At 35.3% G+C, this 13,053-nt stretch overlaps 1 pseudogene; it reads left to right on the top strand.

Moving 5' to 3' along the window:
• Positions 1-6,698: 6,698 nt before the first annotated feature.
• Positions 6,699-6,842, top strand: LOC118920082 (U2 spliceosomal RNA; annotated as a pseudogene).
• Positions 6,843-13,053: the final 6,211 nt, after the last annotated feature.

Below are 13,053 nucleotides of genomic sequence, written 5' to 3'. Positions count from 1 at the left end.
ACTTTGTACAGTTCTGTTATAATACTTGTATTGTTTTTTTATTGCACAATTGTGGGTCCAGACATGAAATTTTGTTATTATGGTATTAATTTGTTGCACACATTTTGCTCTTCTTTATCGTTGTTTTTAATTAACTGGTATCAGATCCTCTAAATATATATATAGATAGATACATATATGATTAGTGATTTATTATATATATTTTTATATTTATACTAATAATTAATATATAATTTATATAAAAATAAATAATATACAATTATCTATAATGAAGTACATAATATAATCATATTTAATTAAATTTATACACTTAATAGTGTGCAAAAAATGGCCATGTCAATATGAAGACCTGGGTTTATTTGTCCATGGGAGGCTCTTGAATTAGAAATGATGGGTATCATTTCTAACATTCTTCAGTGGAAAGACAGTATATCTGGACAGTGTGAGTTTTTTCACTCCTGGTCTAATCAGTGGATGGGTGAGGCAGGTCATGTTAGTGACACAACAAGGAGACCACAGTCTGCTCTGTGTGTGCGTGTGTGTGTGTGTGTGTGTGTGTGTGTGTGCATGTGTGTAGTCAGAGCATTCCTAAATGCACAGGTACATGGGCTCATACAGTCCAAGTGAACCTTACATTACAGAGACCAGAAATAAATCAACAGATGGAAACAAGGGTAGGACTGATTCATTGGATACCCTTGGAACAAAGTTACCACAGTGCAAGGGAACATAGTGCAGAGCAGGGACTCTCTCTGTCTTGAAATATCCGCATCAGTAGGGACACAACCTGATCCCAACATTCTCTAACACTCTTTACCAAAACCCCTGTCACTCATTCCTCTCCCAAACTGATTCTTTTGAGCTTTGATTTTCTGCATTCAGGCACACACCTTGGCAGACCAACTCCTGGCTCACTCTCTGTCTTCCTTGAGATCTCTGTTCAAATGTCACCTTAATTGGTGATCTTACCTAAACAACAAGTAAAAATTAACACTCCCTATCTCCTGTCAGCCTTATACTATTTTCATATCAAATCTCCCTGTCTGACATGAGATAAGACTTTTTATTTGCTTATATTTTTTCTCCATCATTTAATTGTAGATATTTATTTCATCAACACCCACTACTCATGGCCTAGATAGTTGCTAGAACATGTTCCACATTGAATTATTTTTCTGGAGGTACACAAAATAATTTCTCATTAAATTGTAAGATATATGATCTTTTGGGAAAAGACTGAGTAGGAGAAAAATTCATAAACAGGGATGGTACATGGGCTACTGTAAAAGGGACCAAATCCATAGAAAAATATTAGAATTGATTTCCTGAATGCAAAATATAAATTTTAGCTTTCAAATATGCAGTTAATGTCCATTTTGGTAAAAATTAATAATTTTTTCACTTCCCTGGCAGTTAACTCCACCACATGGAGCCAGGGAATATTTCAAAAACTAAAGAATTTCTTCTTCTGGGACTTTCAGAGGAACCAAAACTGCAGTCCCCCATATTTGGGCTTTTTGTCTCCATGTAAATGATCACTGTGTTTGGAAACCTACTCGTCATCCTTGCTGTCATCCCAGACTCCCACCTGCACACATCCATGTACTTCTTGCCAACTTGTCCTTTGTGGACATCTGCTCCACTTCCACCACCATCCACAAGATACTGCTGAATATCTAGACTCAGAGCAAAATCATAACCTATGCAGGCTGCATCAGCCAGATGTACTTTTTCCTACTCTTTGTAGGAATGGATGACTTCCTCCTGAAAGTGATGGCCTATGACAGGTATTAGGTCATCTGCCACCCCCTGTATTACATAATCATCATGAACCCTTGGCTCTGTGGACTTCTGATCCTGGTGTCCTGGAATATAAAAATAGGGTATTAGCTGTGGATGAATATACAGAGAAGTGGGGGCATTTCTCTTCATTTTAAGGTGTGACATATTTGACTATGTCTCCTTATGGAGGTGAAATATTCAGATGAAGAATGCTTGTAAGTACATCCCCCCAATGGCAGTTCATGAGACATATAATGAATCTATTTCTAAATTCTGCATCATCTATGGACATCTTTAGAAGGTTTATCCTTTACTATTTGAATAAAGACCAGCTTTACACTCTATTAGCATATTAGAATCCATATGTGTCTATATAATATGAAATTATAAATGACACATAACTTCTTCCACACAGTTTAAGAGCCTTTATGTTATATTATTTTACTTCCAAGTCTTGGCAATTTAATCTTGAGCTCATGACCCACATTAATATTGTGAAATTGTTATTTTCATGGCTTTATATAGCATACATCTACTACTGGTAAATTTTCATTCCATTTTCTTACACACAATTACATAATTCCCTTCTCACTGACACTTTTCCCTTAAGTTCTTAGTTTCCATTAAAACTTCTTTTTCTATGTTATGCACACATACACATTCCCATCCTCTCATACCAATGCATGAAGAGGATGTTCTGCACAACAGAAATGTTCTTTATGTTTTACAGCGTGATTTTACCTTATCTCCCTTTTCTTTCTAACTCACTAGTGCTTCATGGACTGGCCTCCCCTCAGCTGGTGTGGTGCTGACTCATTAACTCAGTGGCTGCGAATATTTCACAGTGTGGCTGTGATACTTGTCCTTGTGGTGATCTCCCATGTTTTTCTCCATATATTTCTCCTTTATCGCAGCTACAAAAACATTTTCAATTTGTTGACTTAAAACTGTGCTTCCAACTGGGCAATTTTGTCCCCCAGGAGACATCAAGCAATACTCGAGACAGTTTGGGATATCACCCTGGGTTATATTTGGGGGAGGCCAGAGTGGTGCTAATAATTATGCAATGCACAGGAAAGGCCCCACCACAGGGAATGATCTGCACTGTAACGTCAGTAGTGCAAAACTGAGGAGCCCTGAGTTAAAGAATATCCATATTTTACCCATTTATTGCTGAATACAGTTTTTTTTCCCTACTGTTAAAACATGGCATATTCCTTCTAGCAAAATTAGAGAGTACTCCTTGGCCTCCTCTTAAAAAGTTCTAGCCCCAGTCAACAGAACACCTTTTCAATTTTTTTCTCAGGCTGATGGATGTAAAATAGATTTCTTATTGATTTCACAAACTATTACCCAGTTTGAGCAAAGGTTCAGATATTTAATCTTCATGTCCATTTGTCCAGTTTCCCTGTATTTTTATATAGTAAATACCTCTTTTCCTCCAACTAGCAACTTTTCTAATGATTTTTTCAAATTATTATATCTCAATTGACTCTTGGTTGGATACTTGGATACTGGCCATAAAAGTGTTTTGATTTTTGCATAGATAAATCTGACTATCTTTCTTCTTCTGGTTTTCTTATCTTACTCAGATGGTTTGACTCTCTGTAGGATTTATATGTAGTTTTATATATGTATAAGTGAATACAAATAAATGTATTCTCTACTTTTACTCTGGGGCCTTTTATCCTTCAGAGTTTTAAAACCATGTGCTAGATTTTCTTCCATGTAAAAATCCATTTATTCCAGCATATATGAAATAATCCAAACTTTTCAAATCAAATTGAAATAAAACTTGTCATTGTACTAAATGTCCACATATAGACCTAATTCCATGTTCATTTAACAAATGATAACAAACCATTGCCATACACCATACATTTCTAGGTACATGTTATATTATAATCATGTATGTCATGGTATTGCTGATTTGATTACCAGTCCATGTTGTTATTGTCCAACTAAAGCTCTTGTGTACTTTTAAGATAGTTTTTGAAGCTCCATTCAATTTTGTTTAATAAAATCACTCTTAATTAGATTTATTGTATCTGCCATTCTTTCTATTTCATAACTTCTCATTTTCCTAAACATATTGTACATAATTGCACATATGTTCTCATACTTTTGTGAAAAAAAGGTAAACAAATCAGATGAATGAATCCCTGGTCCATAATGGTGAGGTCACAGTGTGATGAAATAACGTGTATAGACATAATGTCCTTAGGTATAAATCACTGAAGAAAATTATGCAGATTTGGCATTTGGGTTGTCAGGTGTGTTCAGAATTTAGGTGGTAGGATATGGAGGGGCATTAGCATTTTGGACAAGCACTACACCAGAATAGGGTCTTACCACTAGACTTGTCAGAAAAGAAATCAGAAACCTGAGCCCAAGAATAACAAAGAAAAGAAGCACATGAGGAAACTGAGACCTCTTTCAGGCAACCTGAAGAATAATTGGTCAAGAAATATATAAAAGCCAAAGAGAAAATCACTCTTCTGCTATTTTTAAAATTACAAACGTTTCTGTATTTATTTCCTTTTGTTAAGTGTTGATTTTGCTAATTTTTCTCTGGGAGTATTTACTATGTATGGCATCTGACACCATAAAGATATCACCACATATGTCTTTTGGACAAGTTTATTTTTGCCCATTTATGATTTGAAGAGCATGAGTGGGATATAATGAGAGCTGTAATGTCACCACACCCAAGGGTGCTTTTTCTTCCTCTTAGTCTCTAAGGAAAATAGGACTTATTAGATTTGTTTTCCCACTGATGTCCATTTAACTCCTAGTGAAACCCATGGTGAACCCCTTCATATATAGTCTCAGGAATAAAGACATAAACTGGGCTCTGAAAATTTGTTAGAATTATTTAAAAAGAAACATGAACTTTATGGCAAAAGGAGTTCCCATGACTGTAGACCTCAAATTCTGAGTCAGGAATTGTAATCTTTGATAGGACTGTGAAAATAGAATTGCACTTACGTACTTTTATGTGTACATCAATCATTTGTCTATCACTACCTTAACTACTCTACCAGAAAATATCATCTTTAACATATAGTGCATTTCATAGCTGGCCATTTGGTTTAATTTAACTAACTTGGATGCCATTGGTCTAGTCAATTCAGTATCACTGTGCCAAATGTAGGCCTTGTGATAAAGCAATCATCAAATACATGTCTAGACAAAGGTCTTCATTGAAAGAGAAATTTTAATAAATAATTTGAAGTTTATAACCTCAGATATCCTTAAATATGATATGGAGCAAACTTATAATGTTACAATACCTGCTGTTCATAAGACTTTTCATGCTTTTCATCTACTCATTGGATGATGGAGGGTGGTGTCCATGTGTCTTCATGTGTCTTCATATATATGAGAGAAGTTTGATTGACATTAATAAATATTTTTAATGATTTATCTCTTATAATTTCTGCCAGAAAACTTCCAGTTCTACTGATATGACTCCTTGCATTGCTCAAATGAAATATTTCCTTGTTTCTAAATTCTGTCATGACCAATAAATTGGTGGAGAACGATCATTAGCAATATTATTCCTTAAATATTTATTTATGCTCAAGAACCTATACATCTTTAAGGCCCAAGAATGATTCAAAGGACAATCTGAACTTTTTCAAGTGAACCAAGGTCACTAGTTTTCCTACACATACATGTTCTTTCAACCTGTCTTGGTTATGGGAAGGAACCCATGAGACACTGTTTAAAACAGTTTTATAAATTAAACTCAATAAGAGAATAACCATACATGTGTCTGTCTTCAGATATATCAACAAATGGCAAGAAAAACAACAGATTATTATAATTGCTTTCATTTATGTTAATTTTGACTGTCACATTAGTTAGCTATTGCAGCATAAGAAGTCATCCTAAAAGAGTATGATGAGGCAGTCACAAAATAAAGATGGCAGCATGAGAAGTGAGGCACAAACCTCCTTCTAAGACCACATATAATATGAAAATACAGCAAGTACAACTAATCCTGAAAGAGTGACCCAAAGACTTCAGAACAGACTGCCTACATCTGGGTTAAAGAGAAGACCTCACAGAAAATGGTAAAGTAGCAAAGCCATGAGGCAGTGGTACAGAATCTCTCCTCCCATCACAGCTCACAGGTGGGAGGAAGAGAAATGGAGTGGGAAGGGTGTAGAAGCTTAGGACTGATAAGCACTCAGCCTTGGAGATCTGCTTCAGGAAAATGAACCCACATTACATGGTACTCTGGAGATTAGTGAGGTGGGAAAGCAAAGACAGGCAGAATACTCAGAGATGGAGATACCAACCACTTGTGGAGAAAAGATATGTACAACAGGCTGCTCTTGGATAAAAGAAAGTTGAGTACTTTGAAAGATTTCCCAGTAGTGGGAGGGGTGCCATAGGGGCAAAGATGACACAGACCTTGCTGCTCTGAAGAAAAAGCAGGTGGAAAAAATCTTCCTGGTATCAACAACCCAGCAGATTTTAGATTTTCAGATGATTCACATGCTCCATCACCATGGTTTGCAATGCAGCTCTGAGACCCACCACTGTGATATGCAGCCTGTTTCTCCTTCCTCCACTAGGCGCAGTTCCACACATCTCTATCTCCAACATTGCACCAGGCCAGCTAGAGGGTGACCCCGCTTATAATAGCAAAAGGGACACTATGCAGAGGTGACTTTCTGGGCATGTAGCAAACTGGAACTGGCAGTGGAGGTAGCTACTGCACCTTTGAAGCATGAAAGAACTCTTTCCCCTCGAAAAAGGCTGGTGCCATGCACCTCAGATCCCTGCCATTGGGCACTAGTAGGTGATGCAAACACAGTTATTATTCCATAAGAATCAGTAGAATTATGACACATCAAAAAATTTATACAAATGAAAATTACCCAGCACTAGAAAGAGGGTTAAGTATTGCTTCTCGGCCTTTTGGCTAAGATCAAGTGTAGTATCTGTTCTTATCAGTTTAATAGAAAGAGGGTTAAGTAAAACTGAAATCACCAGTCTTCTTGAGAAAGATTTGAAAAACAATTTATAAACATGCTCATGGAGCTACAGAAAAATATTCAAGATTTCATGGAGGACTTCAAGAAAGATATAGAAAATTTGAAAAATACAGTATCTGAAATGAAACATAGAATGGAGGGATTTAAAAGTATATTAGATGAGGTAGAGGAGATGGTAAATTAAATAGAAATTTGAGAAAAGGGAAACAAAGAAGCTGAGGCACAGAGAGAGAGAAGGCTCCAAAGGAATGAAAGAATAGTAAGAGAACTCTTTGACCAATTCAAATGGAACAGTATTAACATTATAGGAGGGCCAGAAAAAGAAGAAAAATAAATAAAAAGGGATAAAAAGTCTCCCTGAGGAAATAATTGCTGAAAACTTCTTCAATTTTGGGGAAGAAATACTCTTAGGTCATGAGAGTGTAGATAATTCCCTAGGAAGACAACAACAAGGCATATAATTAAAATGGCAAAGATCAATGACAAGGAGAGAGTGTTAAAGGTAGCCAGAAAGGAAAAATATCACATATAAAGGAAAACCCATCAGGCTATAATCAGTTATCTCAGCAGAAACCTTACAGGCCAGAAGGGTGTGGCATGATAGGTCCAATGCAATGAAACTGAAGGGCCTCTAACAAAGAACACTCTATGCAGCAAGACTATCATATAAATTTGGAGCACAGAATTAAAAATTTCCAGATAAACAAACCAACTCTAGTTTTTTTAAAGGGGATGCTATAGATGGAAGTGCTGCTAAAGCTAAATAGCTGTCACCAGGAAAAACAGAACCACAGTAAAGGAGGTAGATGAATCAATTACTAAGCAAAGTCAAAATTAAATCAGCTACCCACAGTCAAGGGATGTCAGTCAAGAGATACACAAAGCATATAAAATATGATACCTAATATATAAAGAGTGGGGGAGGAAGAAGAAAGGAGAAAAAAGAAAGAACCTTTAGGTTGTGTAATGAGTGAGATACGTTATTGTGTTAGATAGTAAAGAAGCTGCCCTTGAACCTTTGTTAATCATGAATCTAAAACCTGCAATGGTGATATGTACATATATATGGAAAATCACCCTAAATGTAAATTGGTCTGAATTCACCAATCAAAAGACACCAATAAATTGAATCACTGAATGGATAAAAACAAGACCTGTCTATATGCTGCTGACAAGAGACTCACTTCAAGCCAAAAGACATGTACAGACTAAAATTGAAGGGATGGAAAAATATATTTCATGCAACTAATAGGGAGAAAAATGGAGTAGCGATACTTGTGTCAGACAAAGTAGAATTCAAAACAAAGAAAGGAACAAGAGTCAAAGAAGGACATGACATAATGATAAATGGGTCAGGGCAACAAGAGGATATAATAATTATAAATATCTATGCACCCAATACAGGTGCCACTAAATATGTGAAACAATTAAAAGGGGAAATAGAATTAAATTAAATTAAATTAAAGGGGAAAATAGAACGCAATGCATTCATTTTAGGAGACTTCAACACACCACTCAGTTCAAAGGACAGATCAACCAGACAGTAAATAAGTAAGGATAGAGGCAATGAACAGCACGTTAGAACAGACGGACCTAAAATACACCTATGAAGCACTCCAGCCAGAAGCAGCAGGACACAAATGCTTCTTAAGGGCACATGGAACATTTTGAAGAATAGATCATTTACAAGGCTACAGAAAAAGCCTCAGTGAATTAAAAAAGATTGAAATTGTACCAACCGGCTTCTCAGAACACAAAGGTATGAAACTAGAAATAAAGTACGCAAAGAAAAAGAAAAAGCCCCAAACACATGGAGGCTTAACAATATACTCCTAAATAGTCAATAGATCAGTGATGAAATAAAGACAGAGATTAAGCAATATATGGAGACAAATGACAATATTAATTCAACACTGCAATAACTGTGAGGTGCAGTGAAGACTGTGCTAAGAGGGAAGCACATTGCAATAAAGGCCTATCTCAGCAAATAAGAACAATACTATATGAACAGTCTAAACTCACAATTAACAAAACTAGAAAAAGAAGAAGAAATGAGGCCCAAAGTCAGTAGAAGGAGGGACATAATAAAACTTAGAGCAAAAATAAATAAAATCAAGAAGAATAAAACAATAGAAAGGATCAATGAAAGCAAGAGCTGGTTCTTCAAGAAAATGAACAAAATAGATGAACCCCTAGCCATACTTTTCAAAAGAAAAAAGAGTCTACACACATAAGCAGAGTAAGAAATGAGAAAGGAAAAATCACTACATACATCACAGAAAGACAAAGAATTACTAGAGAATACTATGAAAACTTATATGTTAACAAACTGGATAAGTTATAAGAAAAGGACTACTTTCTATAAAAAATAAAACCATCTAAGGCTGACCCAGGAAGAAATAAAACTTGAACAGACCAATTACCAGCAATAAAATTGAACTGGTTATCAAAAAATTATGTAAGAACAAAACCCTGGGCAGATTATTTCACTGCTGAATTTTATCAAACATTTATTGAAGACCTATTACCCATCTTCCTTAAAGTTTCCCAGAAACTAGAAGAGAAGGTCATACTTTCAAACCCATTCTATGAGGCCATCATCGCTTAAATACCAAAACCAGGTAAGGACACCACAAAAACGGAAAATTGCAGACCAGTATTCCTGATGACCATATATGCAAAAACACTCAACTAAATATTAGCAGAACGAATTATAAAATACATAAAAAATATCATCTTTCATGATAAACTAGTATTTATTCCAGGGTTGGAAATATAGTACAATACACAAAAATCCATGAACATCATACACCACATCAACAAAAGGATGAAAATCACATGATTATCTCCATAGATGCTGAAAAAGCATCGAGAAAATTCAACTTCCATTCATGATAAAAACTCTCAGCAAAATGGGTACAGAGGGCAGTATCTCAACATAATAAAGGCCACATAGGACAAACCCACAGCCAGCATCATTCCTAATAGTGAGAAGCTGAAGCTTTTCCTTTAAGATTAGGAACAAGACAAGGATTACTACTCTCCCCACTTTTATTCAACATAGTAATGGAGATCCTAGCCACAGCAATCAGACGATACAAAGAAATAAAAGGCATCCAGATTTGTAAGGAAGAAGTTAAACTGTCACTGTTTGCAGATGACATGATACCATACTTAAAAACCCCTAAAGAATCCATTCCAAAACTACTAGAACTAATATCTGAATTCAGAAAAGTTACTGGATAAAAAATTAACACAGAGGGATCTGTTGCATTCCTATATAGTAATGATGAACCAGCAGAAAGAGAAATCAGGAAAACAATTCCATTCACTATTGCATCAAAAAGAATAAAATGCCTAGGAATAAACCTAACCAAGGAAGTTAAAGACCTGTATTGTGAAAACTACAACACACTCATGAGATAAATTAAAGTAGATACCAATAAATGGAAATACATCCTGTGTTCTTGGACAGGAAGAATTAATATTGTCAAAATGCCATTCTGCCTAAAGAAAACTACAGATTCAATACAATCTCAGTCAAAAAATACCAACAGTATTCTTCAAAGAACTAGAGTAAATAATTCTAAAATTCATATGGAAACACAAAATACCCCAAATAGCCAAAGCAATCCTAAGAAGGAAGAATAAAGCTGGGGGGATCAGGCTCCCCATCTTCAAGCTCTTCTACAAAATCATAGTAATCAAGACAATTTGGTACTGGCACAAGAACAGATCCATACCTCAATGGATCAGAATAGAGAGCCCTGATATAAACCCAAGCATATATGGTCAATTAATATACAAAAAAGGAGCCATGGATATACAATGAGAAAATGATAGCCTTTTCAGCAACTGATGTTAGCAAAACTGGACAGCCACGTGCAAGAGAATGAAACTGGATCATTGTCTAACCCCATAAACAAAAGTAAGCACAAAGTGGATCAAAGACTTGAATGGAAGTTATGAAACCATAATATTCTTAGAAGAAAACATAGGCAAAAATATCTTGAATATAAACATGAGCAAATTTTGCCTGAGCACATCTCCTCAGGCCAGGGAAACCAAAGCAAAAATGAACAAATGGAACTACATCAATTTAAAAACCTTCTGCACAGCAAAGGACACCATCAGCAGAACTAAAAGGCATCCTACAGTATGGGAGAATATATTTGTCAATAACATATCTGACAAGGAGCTAACACCCCCAAAATATAAAGAACTCATGTACCTCAACACCCAAAAAGCAAATAACCTGATTAAATAATGGGTGGAGGGTATGAACAAACATTTCTCAAAAGAAGTAATTCAGATAGCCAACAGGTACATGAAAAGATGCTCCACGCCGCTAATTATCAGGGAAATGCAAATTAAAACCACAATGAGAGATCACCTCACATGGGTTAGGGTGACCAGCATCCAAAAGACTTGGAACAACAAATTTTGGTGAGGATGTGGAGAAAGGGGAACCCTCCTACACTGCCAGTAGAAATGTAAATAAGTTCAGCCATTGTGGAAAGCAATATGGAGGTTCCTCAGAAAACTATAAACAGATATACCATTTGATCCAATAATTCCACTCCTAAAAATTTACCTGAAGAAAATAAGATCCCTGATTCAAAAAGACATATGCACCCCTATGTTTATCACATCACTATTAATAATAGCCAATAAATGGAAGCAACCTAAATGTCCATCAATAGATCCCTGGATAAAGATGTTATGGTACATATACACATTGGAATATTATTCAGTCATAAGAAGAAAACAAATCCTATCATTTGAAACAATATGAATGGATGTAGAATGTATTATGGTCAGTGAAATAAGTCAGCAGAGAGAAAAAAAGTACAAAATGATTTTACTCATTTGTGGAGTATAACAACAAAGCAAAACTGAAGGAAAAAAACAGCAATAGACACACAGACTCCGAGAAGGGACTAACAATTAACAATGGGAACTGTTTGGGGAGGATGGGAGGGTAGAGAGGGCAAAGGCAACTTAGGGGCATTATAATTAACACACACAATATACGTAGGTCACAGGAAAGACTGCAGCACAATGACAAGTAATGACGATAGCTTCTAACTCACTAATGGACTGTGACTGGAATGGGTTGGGGGGGACTTGATAATATGGGAAATGTTGAAACCACGATGTTCCTCATGTGAAACCTTCATAAGACTGAATATCAATGATACCTTAATTTTAAAAAAAAGAAATAATGAGATTGTATGGTAGGGATTAATTCTGAGCTGTGCTGTGAATCTCTAAATTGTATTTCTAAACTCATCCATGACATGCCTGGCCATGGTGTTCTTCTCTCTTGAACCAATATAGGATCACTTTACTTTTTATTTTTATTTTTATCTTCTATTTTATGGAAAAGCAGAGTATCATGTGTCAATTGTTTCCATTTACTTCTACTTTTCTATACCCATATATGACCCTTTGCTTCATCCCTGGTTAGAAGACATATCTCCTACCACTGCTCAGTGTCAATCAGCATACTTGTTCTCAGGAATTTACATTGATAAAAATACCACAAGATTTTGTTCCAGATAGCTAATTTATTGGAGTTAAATTACTTTCTGTAAGCGACATATATTTAAAATGTACAATTACATGAATTTAAAAAGATATACAGAAATCAAAATGCACAGTGCATGTTTCTATTTCTGCACTATTCAAGAAAATACACAAGAAGTTTTAATGATATTTTTATTCAATAATTAAAATTTAAATCACTCTGAGCATCAACTTCCCTATTTCTGAAGGTGTGTGGGATTGTAAACATAAATTCAGACAAATGTTTCAAGAAGTAAATGATATATCTGGATGTATTTTATAGAACCAAAGAAAATATTCATAGATAAAGGCTATGTGCATATGTGTGTGTTTATTTGTATACAATTTTATTTTGAGAAATATACTCATGCACTTTTACATGCATAAACATTTATAATTACACATTTTGTGTTGAAAGGAAATGATATTTGGAGAGCATAGGTGTGAAGAGAATGAATTTTGAATTAGAAAAAATTAAAAGAATAGGGAAATTTAGACACAAATATTTGAATTAAACAGTAGCATACATTTGAAGGAAGAATACTTTCCTGCCTCAAATGCACTGAAATCTGATGCACATTTCCATTTTTTGTGGAGGAATTCTCTACCAGCTGAAGAGAATGAATAGCTCCTAACTGATTTTAAATTTTGTCTTCTACTTAAGGAGGGATTAGGACACAAAATGCCTTTACCC

Source organism: Manis pentadactyla, chromosome 12 (genome assembly GCF_030020395.1).
Source record: "Manis pentadactyla isolate mManPen7 chromosome 12, mManPen7.hap1, whole genome shotgun sequence".
Lineage (NCBI taxonomy): Eukaryota > Metazoa > Chordata > Mammalia > Pholidota > Manidae > Manis > Manis pentadactyla.
This window is presented reverse-complemented; position numbering and strand designations above follow the sequence as displayed.